This window comes from Hyla sarda, unplaced genomic scaffold (genome assembly GCF_029499605.1).
Source record: "Hyla sarda isolate aHylSar1 unplaced genomic scaffold, aHylSar1.hap1 scaffold_495, whole genome shotgun sequence".
Classification (NCBI taxonomy): domain Eukaryota; kingdom Metazoa; phylum Chordata; class Amphibia; order Anura; family Hylidae; genus Hyla; species Hyla sarda.
This window is the reverse complement of record NW_026610506.1, coordinates 94,661-115,383: the sequence shown is the minus strand read 5'-3', so window position 1 is coordinate 115,383 and position 20,723 is coordinate 94,661. Positions and strand designations below refer to the sequence as shown.

Below are 20,723 nucleotides of genomic sequence, written 5' to 3'. Positions count from 1 at the left end.
ATATATATATATATATATATATATATATATACATATATATAGAGAGAGAGAGATGGAAATACTTTTTTAAACATGTTTTCACCTTTTTTTTTAACCTTCTTTTTTTCTTCTCTCCATGTTTTCCTTCTTTCCTCCTTTTTTCCTATGCTGCTGCTTCTTATTTTTCTTCTTTTTCAGACCCTATCATTGCACTATTGCTTATTCAATACCACCAGCAGATGGAGACACTATATTACAACATTAGTTGTGAGCAGCAGTTTGTACAAACAAATGCCTCATAGCTGATGTCCTATCCATTATTGCAATGGATGGTTGGCTGGCAACATTTGTTTTTATTATTCCAATACCACAGTACCAATGCATGGTCAATCAACAGCAATGACACCCCCATGTCAATTAACAAGATTCAGCACCCACTACCTGAAAGACAGCTACCTATCATGTCATGTCCAACCTGCTCAGGTGTGCTGGTTGCTGAGCTTATTCAATTAAAGAGGACATTCAGCAGCAGCAGTCCTGTGCCTGGTCGCTCCAACAGGGGCCAGACACAAGCGACACCACCTATTGTCTTTTGCCTGCAGTAGGGGCCCACTGGACTAGCCAGCAAGCAGCTGCAGCAGCAAATAAACAGGTAATCTTTCTTTCCAACACTGAACCCTGGTGGTGCACTTAATATATGCTACCAGATAGGGGACATATCAGATATTAAACTGATATAAACAGACACCACATTTGATACCAGCCAAAAGGAAGAATGAGAAGTGATAACTGTGAAAGGGGAGGAACCAACGCTGTCCCCTTCACATGCACCATCACTACTTGTAGGAAGGTAGGCTGGCTGGCAGCCTCCCATACACACTCTGGCTGGGTGGCAGTCACCCACCAGTACACACAGCAGGCCCTAAACCCATATCATTATTGCTAAGCAGGAAGATGGGAGTCCATTTCACTCTGATGGACCATTTTTAAATGCAATCCATAACCTGGCTTTGGCAGGAACCCTTCTTACTCCTCCTACTTGCATTTGATACTGGGTTTAGGATCTGCATAGGAAACACACACACACACACACACACACACACACAAGCACACACTTACCTGTGTTGCCTGCTGACGCCTCCTTGGCTGTCCCCAAACGGTATAAAACCAACAGCCACGGGAAGCTGTAAGGATAGAGGACATACCTGCATCCTATTGGACTCACTTGTCTTGGTTAAATCCAGCTTATTTGAAAACTTATGGTGCTGCTGCTTCTGATCATGGCAGTGCTGCTTCTGACAAGGCTGTTCTTTGGTGGGCCTAGGTGACATCACAATCTCCATGGTTACATACACAACAAAGGTCAGATGTTGTTTACACCAGGCCATGCCAGTGGTATTGAGTAGCATATCACAGTGCTAAGGGTCCTGGATGCAACAATCTTTCAATGGGGAATAGCCGCACTGAGTTTGTCAAGTGCACCCATGTTTGCAACTCCAACAATACACACATATATATGTATGTATGTTGTATGTATGTATGTATGTATGTATGTATGTATGTATGTGTATCTATCTATCTATCTATCTATCTATCTATCTCTTTCTCTCTATATGTATATATATATATATATATATATATAATTTTTTTTTCTTTTAAATATATATATATATATATATATATATATATATATACATATATATAGAGAGAGAGATGGAAATACTTTTTTAAACATGTTTTCACCTTTTTTTTACCTTCTTTTTTTCTTCTCTCCATGTTTTCCTTCTTTCCTCCTTTTTTCCTATGCTGCTGCTTCTTATTTTTCTTCTTTTTCAGACCCTATCATTGCACTATTGCTTATTCAATACCACCAGCAGATGGAGACACTATATTACAACATTAGTTGTGAGCAGCAGTTTGTACAAACAAATGCCTCATAGCTGATGTCCTATCCATTATTGCAATGGATGGCTGGCTGGCAACATTTGTTTTAATTATTCCAATACCACAGTACCAATGCATGGTCAATTAACAAGATTCAGCACCCACTACCTGAAAGACAGCTACCTATCATGTCATGTCCAACCTGCACAGGTGTGCTGGTTGCTGAGCTTATTCAATTAAAGAGGACATTCAGCAGCAGCAGTCCTGTGCCTGGTCGCTCCAACAGGGGCCAGACACAAGCGGCATCACCTATTGTCTTTTGCCTGCAGTAGGGGCCCACTGGACTAGCCAGCAAGCAGCTGCAGCAAATAAACAGGTAATCTTTCTTTCCAACACTGAACCCTGGTGGTGCACTTAATATATGCTACCAGATAGGGGACATATCAGATATTAAACTGATATAAACAGACACCACATTTGATACCAGCCAAAAGGAAAAATGAGAAGTGATAACTGTGAAAGGGGAGGAACCAACGCTGTCCCCTTCACATGCACCATCACTACTTGTAGGAAGGGAGGCTGGCTGGCAGCCTCCCATACACACTCAGGCTGGGTGGCAGTCACCCACCAGTACACACAGCAGACCTTAAACCCATATCATTATTGCTAAGCAGGAAGATGGGAGTCCATTTCACTCTGATGGACCATTTTTAAATGCAATCCATAACCTGGCTTTGGCAGGAACCCTTCTTACTCCTCCTACTTGCATTTGATACTGGGTTTAGGATCTGCATAGGAAACACACACACACACACACAAGCACACACTTACCTGTGTTGCCTGCTGACGCCTCCTTGGCTGTCCCCAAACGGTATAAAACCAACAGCCACGGGAAGCTGTAAGGATAGAGGACATACCTGCATCCTATTGGACTCACTTGTCTTGGTTAAATCCAGCTTATTTGAAAACCTATGGATCTGCTGCTTCTGCTCATGGCAGTGCTGCTTCTGACAAGGCTGTTCTTTGGTGGGCCTAGGTGACATCACAATCTCCATGGTTACATACACAACAAAGGTCAGATGTTGTTTACACCTGGCCATGCCAGTGGTATTGAGTAGCATATCACACTGCTAAGGGTCCTGGATGCAACAATCTTTCAATGGGGAATAGCCGCACTGAGTTTGTCAAGTGCACCCATGTTTGCAACTCCAACAATACACACATATGTATGTATGTATGTATGTATGTAATGTATGTAATGTATGTAATGTATGTAATGTATGTATGTATGTATGTATGTATCTATCTATCTATCTATCTCTTTCTCTCTTTCTATATGTATATATATATATATATATATATATATATATATATAATTTTTTTTTCTTTTAAATATATATATATATATATATATATATACATATATAGAGAGAGAGAGAGATGGAAATACCTTTTTAAACATGTTTTCACCTTTTTTTTTAACCTTCTTTTTTTCTTCTCTCCATGTTTTCCTTCTTTCCTCCTTTTTTCCTATGCTGCTGCTTCTTATTTTTCTTCTTTTTCAGACCCTATCATTGCACTATTGCTTATTCAATACCACCAGCAGATGGAGACACTATATTACAACATTAGTTGTGAGCAGCAGTTTGTACAAACAAATGCCTCATAGCTGATGTCCTATCCATTATTGCAATGGATGGTTGGCTGGCAACATTTGTTTTTATTATTCCAATACCACAGTACCAATGCATGGTCAATCAACAGCAATGACACCCCCATGTCAATTAACAAGATTCAGCACCCACTACCTGAAAGACAGCTACCTATCATGTCATGTCCAACCTGCACAGGTGTGCTGGTTGCTGAGCTTATTCAATTAAAGAGGACATTCAGCAGCAGCAGTCCTGTGCCTGGTCGCTGCAACAGGGGCCAGACACAAGCGGCACCACCTATTGTCTTTTGCCTGCAGTAGGGGCCCACTGGACTAGCCAGCAAGCAGCTGCAGCAGCAGTAAATAAACAGGTAATCTTTCTTTCCAACACTAAACCCTGGTGGTTACTTAATATATGCTACCAGATAGGGGACATATCAGATAGTAAACTGATATAAACAGACACCACATTTGATACCAGCCAAAAGGAAGAATGAGAAGTGATAACTGTGAAAGGGGAGGAACCAACGCTGTCCCCTTCACATGCACCATCACTACTTGTAGGAAGGTAGGCTGGCTGGCACCCTCCCATACACACTCTGGCTGGGTGGCAGTCACCCACCAGTACACACAGCAGGCCCTAAACCCATATCATTATTGCTAAGCAGGAAGATGGGAGTCCATTTCACTCTGATGGACCATTTTTAAATGCAATCCATAACCTGGCTTTGGCAGGAACCCTTCTTACTCCTCCTACTTGCATTTGATACTGGGTTTAGGATCTGCATAGGAAACACACACACACACACACACACACACACACACACAAGCACACACTTACCTGTGTTGCCTGCTGACGCCTCCTTGGCTGTCCCCAAACGGTATAAAACCAACAGCCACGGGAAGCTGTAAGGATAGAGGACATACCTGCATCCTATTGGACTCACTTGTCTTGGTTAAATCCAGCTTATTTGAAAACTTATGGTGCTGCTGCTTCTGATCATGGCAGTGCTGCTTCTGACAAGGCTGTTCTTTGGTGGGCCTAGGTGACATCACAATCTCCATGGTTACATACACAACAAAGGTCAGATGTTGTTTACACCTGGCCATGCCAGTGGTATTGAGTAGCATATCACAGTGCTAAGGGTCCTGGATGCAACAATCTTTCAATGGGGAATAGCCGCACTGAGTTTGTCAAGTGCACCCATGTTTGCAACTCCAACAATACACACATATGTATGTATGTATGTATGTTGTATGTATGTATGTATGTATGTATGTATGTATGTATGTGTATCTATCTATCTATCTATCTCTTTCTCTCTCTCTATATGTATATATATATATATATATATATAATTTTTTTTCTTTTAAATATATATATATATATATATATATATATATATATACATATATATAGAGAGAGAGAGAGAGATGGAAATACTTTTTTAAACATGTTTTCACCTTTTTTTTACCTTCTTTTTTTCTTCTCTCCATGTTTTCCTTCTTTCCTCCTTTTTTCCTATGCTGCTGCTTCTTATTTTACTCCTTTTTCAGACCCTATCATTGCACTATTGCTTATTCAATACCACCAGCAGATGGAGACACTATATTACAACATTAGTCGTGAGCAGCAGTTTGTACAAACAAATGCCTCATAGCTGATGTCCTATCCATTATTGCAATGGATGGCTGGCTGGCAACATTTGTTTTAATTATTCCAATACCACAGTACCAATGCATGGTCAATCAACAGCAATGACACCCCCATGTCAATTAACAAGATTCAGCACCCACAACCTGAAAGACAGCTACCTATCATGTCTACCTATCATGTCATGTCCAACCTGCACAGGTGTGCTGGTTGCTGAGCTTATTCAATTAAAGAGGACATTCAGCAGCAGCAGTCCTGTGCCTGGTCGCTCCAACAGGGGCCAGACACAAGCGGCACCACCTATTGTCTTTTGCCTGCAGTAGGGGCCCACTGGACTAGCCAGCAAGCAGCTGCAGCAAATAAACAGGTAATCTTTCTTTCCAACACTGAACCCTGGTGGTGCATTTAATATATGCTACCAGATAGGGGACATATCAGATATTAAACTGATATAAACAGACACCACATTTGATACCAGCCAAAAGGAAGAATGAGAAGTGATAACTGTGAAAGGGGAGGAACCAACGCTGTCCCCTTCACATGCACCATCACTACTTGTAGGAAGGGAGGCTGGCTGGCAGCCTCCCATACACACTCTGGCTGGGTGGCAGTCACCCACCAGTACACACAGCAGACCCTAAACCCATATCATTATTGCTAAGCAGGAAGATGGGAGTCCATTTCACTCTGATGGACCATTTTTAAATGCAATCCATAACCTGGCTTTGGCAGGAACCCTTCTTACTCCTCCTACTTGCATTTGATACTGGGTTTAGGATCTGCATAGGAAACACACACACACACACACACAAGCACACACTTACCTGTGTTGCCTGCTGACGCCTCCTTGGCTGTCCCCAAACGGTATAAAACCAACAGCCACGGGAAGCTGTAAGGATAGAGGACATACCTGCATCCTATTGGACTCACTTGTCTTGGTTAAATCCAGCTTATTTGAAAACCTATGGATCTGCTGCTTCTGCTCATGGCAGTGCTGCTTCTGACAAGGCTGTTCTTTGGTGGGCCTAGGTGACATCACAATCTCCATGGTTACATACACAACAAAGGTCAGATGTTGTTTACACCTGGCCATGCCAGTGGTATTGAGTAGCATATCACAGTGCTAAGGGTCCTGGATGCAACAATCTTTCAATGGGGAATAGCCGCACTGAGTTTGTCAAGTGCACCCATGTTTGCAACTCCAACAATACACACATATGTATGTATGTATGTATGTATGTATGTATCTATCTATCTATCTATCTATCTATCTCTTTCTCTCTTTCTATATGTATATATATATATATATATATATATAGAGAGAGAGAGAGAGAGAGAGAGAGAGAGAGAGAGAGAGAGAGATGGAAATACTTTTTTAAACATGTTTTCACCTTTTTTTTTAACCTTCTTTTTTTCTTCTCTCCCTGTTTTCCTTCTTTCCTCCTTTTTTCCTATGCTGCTGCTTCTTATTTTTCTTCTTTTTCAGACCCTATCATTGCACTATTGCTTATTCAATACCACCAGCAGATGGAGACACTAAATTACAACATTAGTTGTGAGCAGCAGTTTGTACAAACAAATGCCTCATAGCTGATGTCCTATCCATTATTGCAATGGATGGTTGGCTGGCAACATTTGTTTTTATTATTCCAATACCACAGTACCAATGCATGGTCAATCAACAGCAATGACACCCCCATGTCAATTAACAAGATTCAGCACCCACTACCTGAAAGACAGCTACCTATCATGTCATGTCCAACCTGCTCAGGTGTGCTGGTTGCTGAGCTTATTCAATTAAAGAGGACATTCAGCAGCAGCAGTCCTGTGCCTGGTCGCTCCAACAGGGGCCAGACACAAGCGGCACCACCTATTGTCTTTTGCCTGCAGTAGGGGCCCATTGGACTAGCCAGCAAGCAGCTGCAGCAGTAAATAAACAGGTAATCTTTCTTTCCAACACTGAACCCTGGTGGTGCACTTAATATATGCTACCAGATAGGAGACATATCAGATATTAAACTGATATAAACAGACACCACATTTGATACCAGCCAAAAGGAAGAATGAGAAGTGATAACTGTGAAAGGGGAGGAACCAACGCTGTCCCCTTCACATGCACCATCACTACTTGTAGGAAGGTAGGCTGGCTGGCAGCCTCCCATACACACTCTGGCTGGGTGGCAGTCACCCACCAGTACACACAGCAGGCCCTAAACCCATATCATTATTGCTAAGCAGGAAGATGGGAGTCCATTTCACTCTGATGGACCATTTTTAAATGCAATCCATAACCTGGCTTTGGCAGGAACCCTTCTTACTCCTCCTACTTGCATTTGATACTGGGTTTAGGATCTGCATAGGAAACACACACACACACACACACACACACACACAAGCACACACTTACCTGTGTTGTCTGCTGACGCCTCCTTGGCTGTCCCCAAACGGTATAAAACCAACAGCCACGGGAAGCTGTAAGGATAGAGGACATACCTGCATCCTATTGGACTCACTTGTCTTGGTTAAATCCAGCTTATTTGAAAACTTATGGTGCTGCTGCTTCTGATCATGGCAGTGCTGCTTCTGACAAGGCTGTTCTTTGGTGGGCCTAGGTGACATCACAATCTCCATGGTTACATACACAACAAAGGTCAGATGTTGTTTACACCTGGCCATGCCAGTGGTATTGAGTAGCATATCACAGTGCTAAGGGTCCTGGATGCAACAATCTTTCAATGGGGAATAGCCGCACTGAGTTTGTCAAGTGCACCCATGTTTGCAACTCCAACAATACACACATATATATGTATGTATGTATGTATGTATGTGTATCTATCTATCTATCTACCTATCTCTTTCTCTCTCTCTATATGTATATATATATATATATATATATATATATATATATATATATATAATTTTTTTTTCTTTTAAATATATATATATATATATATATATATATACATATATAGAGAGAGAGAGATGGAAATACTTTTTTAAACATGTTTTCACCTTTTTTTTACCTTCTTTTTTTCTTCTCTCCATGTTTTCCTTCTTTCCTCCTTTTTTCCTATGCTGCTGCTTCTTATTTTTCTTCTTTTTCAGACCCTATCATTGCACTATTGCTTATTCAATACCACCAGCAGATGGAGACACTATATTACAACATTAGTTGTGAGCAGCAGTTTGTACAAACAAATGCCTCATAGCTGATGTCCTATCCATTATTGCAATGGATGGCTGGCTGGCAACATTTGTTTTAATTATTCCAATACCACAGTACCAATGCATGGTCAATTAACAAGATTCAGCACCCACTACCTGAAAGACAGCTACCTATCATGTCATGTCCAACCTGCACAGGTGTGCTGGTTGCTGAGCTTATTCAATTAAAGAGGACATTCAGCAGCAGCAGTCCTGTGCCTGGTCGCTCCAACAGGGGCCAGACACAAGCGGCACCACCTATTGTCTTTTGCCTGCAGTAGGGGCCCACTGGACTAGCCAGCAAGCAGCTGCAGCAAATAAACAGGTAATCTTTCTTTCCAACACTGAACCCTGGTGGTGCACTTAATATATGCTACCAGATAGGGGACATATCAGATATTAAACTGATATAAACAGACACCACATTTGATACCAGCCAAAAGGAAGAATGAGAAGTGATAACTGTGAAAGGGGAGGAACCAACGCTGTCCCCTTCACATGCACCATCACTACTTGTAGGAAGGTAGGCTGGCTGGCAGCCTCCCATACACACTCTGGCTGGGTGGCAGTCACCCACCAGTACACACAGCAGGCCCTAAACCCATATCATTATTGCTAAGCAGGAAGATGGGAGTCCATTTCACTCTGATGGACCATTTTTAAATGCAATCCATAACCTGGCTTTGGCAGGAACCCTTCTTACTCCTCCTACTTGCATTTGATACTGGGTTTAGGATCTGCATAGGAAACACACACACACACACACACACACACACACAAGCACACACTTACCTGTGTTGCCTGCTGACGCCTCCTTGGCTGTCCCCAAACGGTATAAAACCAACAGCCACGGGAAGCTGTAAGGATAGAGGACATACCTGCATCCTATTGGACTCACTTGTCTTAGTTAAATCCAGCTTATTTGAAAACTTATGGTGCTGCTGCTTCTGATCATGGCAGTGCTGCTTCTGACAAGGCTGTTCTTTGGTGGGCCTAGGTGACATCACAATCTCCATGGTTACATACACAACAAAGGTCAGATGTTGTTTACACCTGGCCATGCCAGTGGTATTGAGTAGCATATCACAGTGCTAAGGGTCCTGGATGCAACAATCTTTCAATGGGGAATAGCCGCACTGAGTTTGTCAAGTGCACCCATGTTTGCAACTCCAACAATACACACATATGTATGTATGTATGTATGTATGTATGTATCTATCTATCTATCTATCTATCTATCTATCTATCTATCTCTTTCTCTCTTTCTATATGTATATATATATATATATATATATATATATATAGAGAGAGAGAGAGAGAGAGAGAGATGGAAATACTTTTTTAAACATGTTTTCACCTTTTTTTTTAACCTTCTTTTTTTCTTCTCTCCCTGTTTTCCTTCTTTCCTCCTTTTTTCCTATGCTGCTGCTTCTTATTTTTCTTCTTTTTCAGACCCTATCATTGCACTATTGCTTATTCAATACCACCAGCAGATGGAGACACTAAATTACAACATTAGTTGTGAGCAGCAGTTTGTACAAACAAATGCCTCATAGCTGATGTCCTATCCATTATTGCAATGGATGGTTGGCTGGCAACATTTGTTTTTATTATTCCAATACCACAGTACCAATGCATGGTCAATCAACAGCAATGACACCCCCATGTCAATTAACAAGATTCAGCACCCACTACCTGAAAGACAGCTACCTATCATGTCATGTCCAACCTGCTCAGGTGTGCTGGTTGCTGAGCTTATTCAATTAAAGAGGACATTCAGCAGCAGCAGTCCTGTGCCTGGTCGCTCCAACAGGGGCCAGACACAAGCGGCACCACCTATTGTCTTTTGCCTGCAGTAGGGGCCCATTGGACTAGCCAGCAAGCAGCTGCAGCAGTAAATAAACAGGTAATCTTTCTTTCCAACACTGAACCCTGGTGGTGCACTTAATATATGCTACCAGATAGGAGACATATCAGATATTAAACTGATATAAACAGACACCACATTTGATACCAGCCAAAAGGAAGAATGAGAAGTGATAACTGTGAAAGGGGAGGAACCAACGCTGTCCCCTTCACATGCACCATCACTACTTGTAGGAAGGTAGGCTGGCTGGCAGCCTCCCATACACACTCTGGCTGGGTGGCAGTCACCCACCAGTACACACAGCAGGCCCTAAACCCATATCATTATTGCTAAGCAGGAAGATGGGAGTCCATTTCACTCTGATGGACCATTTTTAAATGCAATCCATAACCTGGCTTTGGCAGGAACCCTTCTTACTCCTCCTACTTGCATTTGATACTGGGTTTAGGATCTGCATAGGAAACACACACACACACACACAAGCACACACTTACCTGTGTTGTCTGCTGACGCCTCCTTGGCTGTCCCCAAACGGTATAAAACCAACAGCCACGGGAAGCTGTAAGGATAGAGGACATACCTGCATCCTATTGGACTCACTTGTCTTGGTTAAATCCAGCTTATTTGAAAACTTATGGTGCTGCTGCTTCTGATCATGGCAGTGCTGCTTCTGACAAGGCTGTTCTTTGGTGGGCCTAGGTGACATCACAATCTCCATGGTTACATACACAACAAAGGTCAGATGTTGTTTACACCTGGCCATGCCAGTGGTATTGAGTAGCATATCACAGTGCTAAGGGTCCTGGATGCAACAATCTTTCAATGGGGAATAGCCGCACTGAGTTTGTCAAGTGCACCCATGTTTGCAACTCCAACAATACACACATATATATGTATGTATGTATGTATGTATGTGTATCTATCTATCTATCTACCTATCTCTTTCTCTCTCTCTATATGTATATATATATATATATATATATATATATATATATATATATATATAATTTTTTTTTCTTTTAAATATATATATATATATATATATATATATATATATACATATATATAGAGAGAGAGATGGAAATACTTTTTTAAACATGTTTTCACCTTTTTTTTACCTTCTTTTTTTCTTCTCTCCATGTTTTCCTTCTTTCCTCCTTTTTTCCTATGCTGCTGCTTCTTATTTTTCTTCTTTTTCAGACCCTATCATTGCACTATTGCTTATTCAATACCACCAGCAGATGGAGACACTATATTACAACATTAGTTGTGAGCAGCAGTTTGTACAAACAAATGCCTCATAGCTGATGTCCTATCCATTATTGCAATGGATGGCTGGCTGGCAACATTTGTTTTAATTATTCCAATACCACAGTACCAATGCATGGTCAATTAACAAGATTCAGCACCCACTACCTGAAAGACAGCTACCTATCATGTCATGTCCAACCTGCACAGGTGTGCTGGTTGCTGAGCTTATTCAATTAAAGAGGACATTCAGCAGCAGCAGTCCTGTGCCTGGTCGCTCCAACAGGGGCCAGACACAAGCGGCACCACCTATTGTCTTTTGCCTGCAGTAGGGGCCCACTGGACTAGCCAGCAAGCAGCTGCAGCAAATAAACAGGTAATCTTTCTTTCCAACACTGAACCCTGGTGGTGCACTTAATATATGCTACCAGATAGGGGACATATCAGATATTAAACTGATATAAACAGACACCACATTTGATACCAGCCAAAAGGAAGAATGAGAAGTGATAACTGTGAAAGGGGAGGAACCAACGCTGTCCCCTTCACATGCACCATCACTACTTGTAGGAAGGTAGGCTGGCTGGCAGCCTCCCATACACACTCTGGCTGGGTGGCAGTCACCCACCAGTACACACAGCAGGCCCTAAACCCATATCATTATTGCTAAGCAGGAAGATGGGAGTCCATTTCACTCTGATGGACCATTTTTAAATGCAATCCATAACCTGGCTTTGGCAGGAACCCTTCTTACTCCTCCTACTTGCATTTGATACTGGGTTTAGGATCTGCATAGGAAACACACACACACACACACACACACACACACACACAAGCACACACTTACCTGTGTTGCCTGCTGACGCCTCCTTGGCTGTCCCCAAACGGTATAAAACCAACAGCCACGGGAAGCTGTAAGGATAGAGGACATACCTGCATCCTATTGGACTCACTTGTCTTAGTTAAATCCAGCTTATTTGAAAACTTATGGTGCTGCTGCTTCTGATCATGGCAGTGCTGCTTCTGACAAGGCTGTTCTTTGGTGGGCCTAGGTGACATCACAATCTCCATGGTTACATACACAACAAAGGTCAGATGTTGTTTACACCTGGCCATGCCAGTGGTATTGAGTAGCATATCACAGTGCTAAGGGTCCTGGATGCAACAATCTTTCAATGGGGAATAGCCGCACTGAGTTTGTCAAGTGCACCCATGTTTGCAACTCCAACAATACACACATATGTATGTATGTATGTTGTATGTATGTATGTATGTATGTATGTATGTATGTATGTGTATCTATCTATCTATCTATCTCTTTCTCTCTCTCTATATGTATATATATATATATATATAATTTTTTTCTTTTAAATATATATATATATATATATATATATATATATATATATATATATATACATATATAGAGAGAGAGAGAGAGAGAGATGGAAATACTTTTTTAAACATGTTTTCACCTTTTTTTTACCTTCTTTTTTTCTTCTCTCCATGTTTTCCTTCTTTCCTCCTTTTTTCCTATGCTGCTGCTTCTTATTTTACTCCTTTTTCAGACCCTATCATTGCACTATTGCTTATTCAATACCACCAGCAGATGGAGACACTATATTACAACATTAGTCGTGAGCAGCAGTTTGTACAAACAAATGCCTCATAGCTGATGTCCTATCCATTATTGCAATGGATGGCTGGCTGGCAACATTTGTTTTAATTATTCCAATACCACAGTACCAATGCATGGTCAATCAACAGCAATGACACCCCCATGTCAATTAACAAGATTCAGCACCCACAACCTGAAAGACAGCTGCCTATCATGTCTACCTATCATGTCATGTCCAACCTGCACAGGTGTGCTGGTTGCTGAGCTTATTCAATTAAAGAGGACATTCAGCAGCAGCAGTCCTGTGCCTGGTCGCTCCAACAGGGGCCAGACACAAGCGGCACCACCTATTGTCTTTTGCCTGCAGTAGGGGCCCACTGGACTAGCCAGCAAGCAGCTGCAGCAAATAAACAGGTAATCTTTCTTTCCAACACTGAACCCTGGTGGTGCATTTAATATATGCTACCAGATAGGGGACATATCAGATATTAAACTGATATAAACAGACACCACATTTGATACCAGCCAAAAGGAAGAATGAGAAGTGATAACTGTGAAAGGGGAGGAACCAACGCTGTCCCCTTCACATGCACCATCACTACTTGTAGGAAGGGAGGCTGGCTGGCAGCCTCCCATACACACTCTGGCTGGGTGGCAGTCACCCACCAGTACACACAGCAGACCCTAAACCCATATCATTATTGCTAAGCAGGAAGATGGGAGTCCATTTCACTCTGATGGACCATTTTTAAATGCAATCCATAACCTGGCTTTGGCAGGAACCCTTCTTACTCCTCCTACTTGCATTTGATACTGGGTTTAGGATCTGCATAGGAAACACACACACACACACACAAGCACACACTTACCTGTGTTGCCTGCTGACGCCTCCTTGGCTGTCCCCAAACGGTATAAAACCAACAGCCACGGGAAGCTGTAAGGATAGAGGACATACCTGCATCCTATTGGACTCACTTGTCTTGGTTAAATCCAGCTTATTTGAAAACCTATGGATCTGCTGCTTCTGCTCATGGCAGTGCTGCTTCTGACAAGGCTGTTCTTTGGTGGGCCTAGGTGACATCACAATCTCCATGGTTACATACACAACAAAGGTCAGATGTTGTTTACACCTGGCCATGCCAGTGGTATTGAGTAGCATATCACAGTGCTAAGGGTCCTGGATGCAACAATCTTTCAATGGGGAATAGCCGCACTGAGTTTGTCAAGTGCACCCATGTTTGCAACTCCAACAATACACACATATGTATGTATGTATGTATGTAATGTATGTATGTAATGTATGTAATGTATGTATCTATCTATCTCTTTCTCTCTTTCTATATGTATATATATATATATATATATATATATAATTTTTTTTTCTTTTAAATATATATATATATATATATATATATATATATATATATATATATACATATATAGAGAGAGAGAGAGATGGAAATACTTTTTTAAACATGTTTTCACCTTTTTTTTAACCTTCTTTTTTTCTTCTCTCCATGTTTTCCTTCTTTCCTCCTTTTTTCCTATGCTGCTGCTTCTTATTTTTCTTCTTTTTCAGACCCTATCATTGCACTATTGCTTATTCAATACCACCAGCAGATGGAGACACTATATTACAACATTAGTTGTGAGCAGCAGTTTGTACAAACAAATGCCTCATAGCTGATGTCCTATCCATTATTGCAATGGATGGTTGGCTGGCAACATTTGTTTTTATTATTCCAATACCACAGTACCAATGCATGGTCAATCAACAGCAATGACACCCCCATGTCAATTAACAAGATTCAGCACCCACTACCTGAAAGACAGCTACCTATCATCTCATGTCCAACCTGCACAGGTGTGCTGGTTGCTGAGCTTATTCAATTAAAGAGGACATTCAGCAGCAGCAGTCCTGTGCCTGGTCGCTGCAACAGGGGCCAGACACAAGCGGCACCACCTATTGTCTTTTGCCTGCAGTAGGGGCCCACTGGACTAGCCAGCAAGCAGCTGCAGCAGTAAATAAACAGGTAATCTTTCTTTCCAACACTGAACCCTGGTGGTGCACTTAATATATGCTACCAGATAGGGGACATATCAGATAGTAAACTGATATAAACAGACACCACATTTGATACCAGCCAAAAGGAAGAATGAGAAGTGATAACTGTGAAAGGGGAGGAACCAACGCTGTCCCCTTCACATGCACCATCACTACTTGTAGGAAGGTAGGCTGGCTGGCTGGCAGCCTCCCATACACACTCTGGCTGGGTGGCAGTCACCCACCAGTACACACAGCAGGCCCTAAACCCATATCATTATTGCTAAGCAGGAAGATGGGAGTCCATTTCACTCTGATGGACCATTTTTAAATGCAATCCATAACCTGGCTTTGGCAGGAACCCTTCTTACTCCTCCTACTTGCATTTGATACTGGGTTTAGGATCTGCATAGGAAACACACACACACACACACACACACACACACAAGCACACACTTACCTGTGTTGCCTGCTGACGCCTCCTTGGCTGTCCCCAAACGGTATAAAACCAACAGCCACGGGAAGCTGTAAGGATAGAGGACATACCTGCATCCTATTGGACTCACTTGTCTTGGTTAAATCCAGCTTATTTGAAAACTTATGGTGCTGCTGCTTCTGATCATGGCAGTGCTGCTTCTGACAAGGCTGTTCTTTGGTGGGCCTAGGTGACATCACAATCTCCATGGTTACATACACAACAAAGGTCAGATGTTGTTTACACCTGGCCATGCCAGTGGTATTGAGTAGCATATCACAGTGCTAAGGGTCCTGGATGCAACAATCTTTCAATGGGGAATAGCCGCACTGAGTTTGTCAAGTGCACCCATGTTTGCAACTCCAACAATACACACATATGTATGTATGTATGTATGTATGTTGTATGTATGTATGTATGTGTATCTATCTATCTATCTATCTATCTATCTCTTTCTCTCTCTCTATATGTGTATATATATATATATATATATATAATTTTTTTTTCTTTTAAATATATATATATATATATATACATATATAGAGAGAGAGAGAGATGGAAATACTTTTTTAAACATGTTTTCACCTTTTTTTTACCTTCTTTTTTTCTTCTCTCCATGTTTTCCTTCTTTCCTCCTTTTTTCCTATGCTGCTGCTTCTTATTTTACTCCTTTTTCAGACCCTATCATTGCACTATTGCTTATTCAATACCACCAGCAGATGGAGACACTATATTACAACATTAGTCGTGAGCAGCAGTTTGTACAAACAAATGCCTCATAGCTGATGTCCTATCCATTATTGCAATGGATGGCTGGCTGGCAACATTTGTTTTAATTATTCCAATACCACAGTACCAATGCATGGTCAATCAACAGCAATGACACCCCCATGTCAATTAACAAGATTCAGCACCCACTACCTGAAAGACAGCTACCTATCATGTCATGTCCAACCTGCACAGGTGTGCTGGTTGCTGAGCTTATTCAATTAAAGAGGACATTCAGCAGCAGCAGTCCTGTGCCTGGTCGCTCCAACAGGGGCCAGACACAAGCGGCACCATCTATTGTCTTTTGCCTGCAGTAGGGGCCCACTGGACTAGCCAGCAAGCAGCTGCAGCAAATAAACAGGTAATCTTTCTTTCCAACACTGAACCCTGGTGGTGCATTTAATATATGCTACCAGATAGGGGACATATCAGATATTAAACTGATATAAACAGACACCACATTTGATACCAGCCAAAAGGAAGAATGAGAAGTGATAACTGTGAAAAGGGAGGAACCAACGCTGTCCCCTTCACATGCACCATCACTACTTGTAGGAAGGGAGGCTGGCTGGCAGCCTCCCATACACACTCTGGCTGGGTGGCAGTCACCCACCAGTACACACAGCAGACCCTAAACCAATATCATTATTGCTAAGCAGGAAGATGGGAGTCCATTTTACTCTGATGGACCATTTTTAAATGCAATCCATAACCTGGCTTTGGCAGGAACCCTTCTTACTCCTCCTACTTGCATTTGATACTGGGTTTAGGATCTGCATAGGAAACACACACACACACACACACACAAGCACACACTTACCTGTGTTGCCTGCTGACGCCTCCTTGGCTGTCCCCAAACGGTATAAAACCAACAGCCACGGGAAGCTGTAAGGATAGAGGACATACCTGCATCCTATTGGACTCACTTGTCTTGGTTAAATCCAGCTTATTTGAAAACCTATGGATCTGCTGCTTCTGCTCATGGCAGTGCTGCTTCTGACAAGGCTGTTCTTTGGTGGGCCTAGGTGACATCACAATCTCCATGGTTACATACACAACAAAGGTCAGATGTTGTTTACACCTGGCCATGCCAGTGGTATTGAGTAGCATATCACAGTGCTAAGGGTCCTGGATGCAACAATCTTTCAATGGGGAATAGTCGCACTGAGTTTGTCAAGTGCACCCATGTTTGCAACTCCAACAATACACACATATGTATGTATGTATGTATGTATGTATGTATGTATGTATGTATCTATCTATCTATCTCTTTCTCTCTTTCTATATGTATATATATATATATATAGAGAGAGAGAGAGAGAGAGAGAGAGAGAGAGAGAGAGAGAGAGAGAGAGATGGAAATACTTTTTTAAACATGTTTTCACCTTTTTTTTTAACCTTCTTTTTTTCTTCTCTCCATGTTTTCCTTCTTTCCTCCTTTTTTCCTATGCTGCTGCTTCTTATTTTTCTTCTTTTTCAGACCCTATCATTGCACTATTGCTTATTCAATACCACCAGCAGATGGAGACACTATATTACAACATTAGTTGTGAGCAGCAGTTTGTACAAACAAATGCCTCATAGCTGATGTCCTATCCATTATTGCAATGGATGGTTGGCTGGCAACATTTGTTTTTATTATTCCAATACCACAGTACCAATGCATGGTCAATCAACAGCAATGACACCCCCATGTCAATTAACAAGATTCAGCACCAACTACCTGAAAGACAGCTACCTATCATGTCATGTCCAACCTGCACAGGTGTGCTGGTTGCTGAGCTTATTCAATTAAAGAGGACATTCAGCAGCAGCAGTCCTGTGCCTGGTCGCTCCAACAGGGGCCAGACACAAGCGGCACCACCTATTGTCTTTTGCCTGCAGTAAGGGCCCACTGGACTAGCCAGCAAGCAGCTGCAGCAGTAAATAAACAGGTAATCTTTCTTTCCAACACTGAACCCTGGTGGTGCACTTAATATATGCTACCAGATAGGGGACATATCAGATATTAAACTGATATAAACAGACACCACATTTGATACCAGCCAAAAGGAAGAATGAGAAGTGATAACTGTGAAAGGGGAGGAACCAACGCTGTCCCCTTCACATGCACCATCACTACTTGTAGGAAGGTAGGCTGGCTGGCAGCCTCCCATACACACTCTGGCTGGGTGGCAGTCACCCACCAGTACACACAGCAGGCCCTAAACCCATATCATTATTGCTAAGCAGGAAGATGGGAGTCCATTTCACTCTGATGGACCATTTTTAAATGCAATCCATAACCTGGCTTTGGCAGGAACCCTTCTTACTCCTCCTACTTGCATTTGATACTGGGTTTAGGATCTGCATAGGAAACACACACACACACACACACACACACAAGCACACACTTACCTGTGTTGTCTGCTGACGCCTCCTTGGCTGTCCCCAAACGGTATAAAACCAACAGCCACGGGAAGCTGTAAGGATAGAGGACATACCTGCATCCTATTGGACTCACTTGTCTTGGTTAAATCCAGCTTATTTGAAAACTTATGGTGCTGCTGCTTCTGATCATGGCAGTGCTGCTTCTGACAAGGCTGTTCTTTGGTGGGCCTAGGTGACATCACAATCTCCATGGTTACATACACAACAAAGGTCAGATGTTGTTTACACCTGGCCATGCCAGTGGTATTGAGTAGCATATCACAGTGCTAAGGGTCCTGGATGCAACAATCTTTCAATGGGGAATAGCCGCACTGAGTTTGTCAAGTGCACCCATGTTTGCAACTCCAACAATACACACATATATATGTATGTATGTTGTATGTATGTATGTATGTATGTATGTATGTATGTATGTGTATCTATCTATCTATCTATCTCTTTCTCTCTCTCTCTCTATATGTATATATATATATATATATATATATATATATAATTTTTTTTTCTTTTAAATATATATATATATATATATACATATATAGAGAGAGAGAGAGAGAAGGAAATACTTTTTTAAACATGTTTTCACCTTTTTTTTACCTTCTTTTTTTCTTCTCTCCATGTTTTCCTTCTTTCCTCCTTTTTTCCTATGCTGCTGCTTCTTATTTTTCTTCTTTTTCAGACCCTATCATTGCACTATTGCTTATTCAATACCACCAGCAGATGGAGACACTATATTACAACATTAGTTGTGAGCAGCAGTTTGTACAAACAAATGCCTCATAGTTGATGTCCTATCCATTATTGCAATGGATGGCTGGCTGGCAACATTTGTTTTAATTATTCCAATACCACAGTACCAATGCATGGTCAATTAACAAGATTCAGCACCCACTACCTGAAAGACAGCTACCTATCATGTCATGTCCAACCTGCACAGGTGTGCTGGTTGCTGAGCTTATTCAATTAAAGAGGACATTCAGCAGCAGCAGTCCTGTGCCTGGTCGCTCCAACAGGGGCCAGACACAAGCGGCACCACCTATTGTCTTTTGCCTGCAGTAGGGGCCCACTGGACTAGCCAGTAAGCAGCTGCAGCAAATAAACAGGTAATCTTTCTTTCCAACACTGAACCCTGGTGGTGCACTTAATATATGCTACCAGATAGGGGACATATCAGATATTAAACTGATATAAACAGACACCACATTTGATACCAGCCAAAAGGAAGAATGAGAAGTGATAACTGTGAAAGGGGAGGAACCAACGCTGTCCCCTTCACATGCACCATCACTACTTGTAGGAAGGGAGGCTGGCTGGCAGCCTCCCATACACACTCTGGCTGGGTGGCAGTCACCCACCAGTACACACAGCAGACCCTAAACCCATATCATTATTGCTAAGCAGGAAGATGGGAGTCCATTTCACTCTGATGGACCATTTTTAAATGCAATCCATAACCTGGCTTTGGCAGGAACCCTTCTTACTCCTCCTACTTGCATTTGATACTGGGTTTAGGATCTGCATAGGAAACACACACACACACACACACACACACACACACACAAGCACACACTTACCTGTGTTGCCTGCTGACGCCTCCTTGGCTGTCCCCAAACGGTATAAAACCAACAGCCACGGGAAGCTGTAAGGATAGAGGACATACCTGCATCCTATTGGACTCACTTGTCTTGGTTAAATCCAGCTTATTTGAAAACCTATGGATCTGCTGCTTCTGCTCATGGCAGTGCTGCTTCTGACAAGGCTGTTCTTTGGTGGGCCTAGGTGACATCACAATCTCCATGGTTACATACACAACAAAGGTCAGATGTTGTTTACACCTGGCCATGCCAGTGGTATTGAGTAGCATATCACAGTGCTAAGGGTCCTGGATGCAACAATCTTTCAAT

At 42.0% G+C, this 20,723-nt stretch overlaps 3 pseudogenes; all 3 read right to left on the bottom strand.

Annotated features, from left to right (window-relative positions):
- Positions 1 to 5,562: 5,562 nt before the first annotated feature.
- Positions 5,563 to 5,665, bottom strand: LOC130337341 (U2 spliceosomal RNA; annotated as a pseudogene).
- A 7,881-nt stretch (positions 5,666 to 13,546) lies between these two features.
- On the bottom strand, positions 13,547 to 13,649 carry LOC130337340 (U2 spliceosomal RNA; annotated as a pseudogene).
- Positions 13,650 to 16,780: 3,131 nt separating this feature from the next.
- LOC130337339 (U2 spliceosomal RNA) lies at positions 16,781 to 16,883 on the bottom strand (annotated as a pseudogene).
- Between the last annotated feature and the right edge of the window lie 3,840 nt (positions 16,884 to 20,723).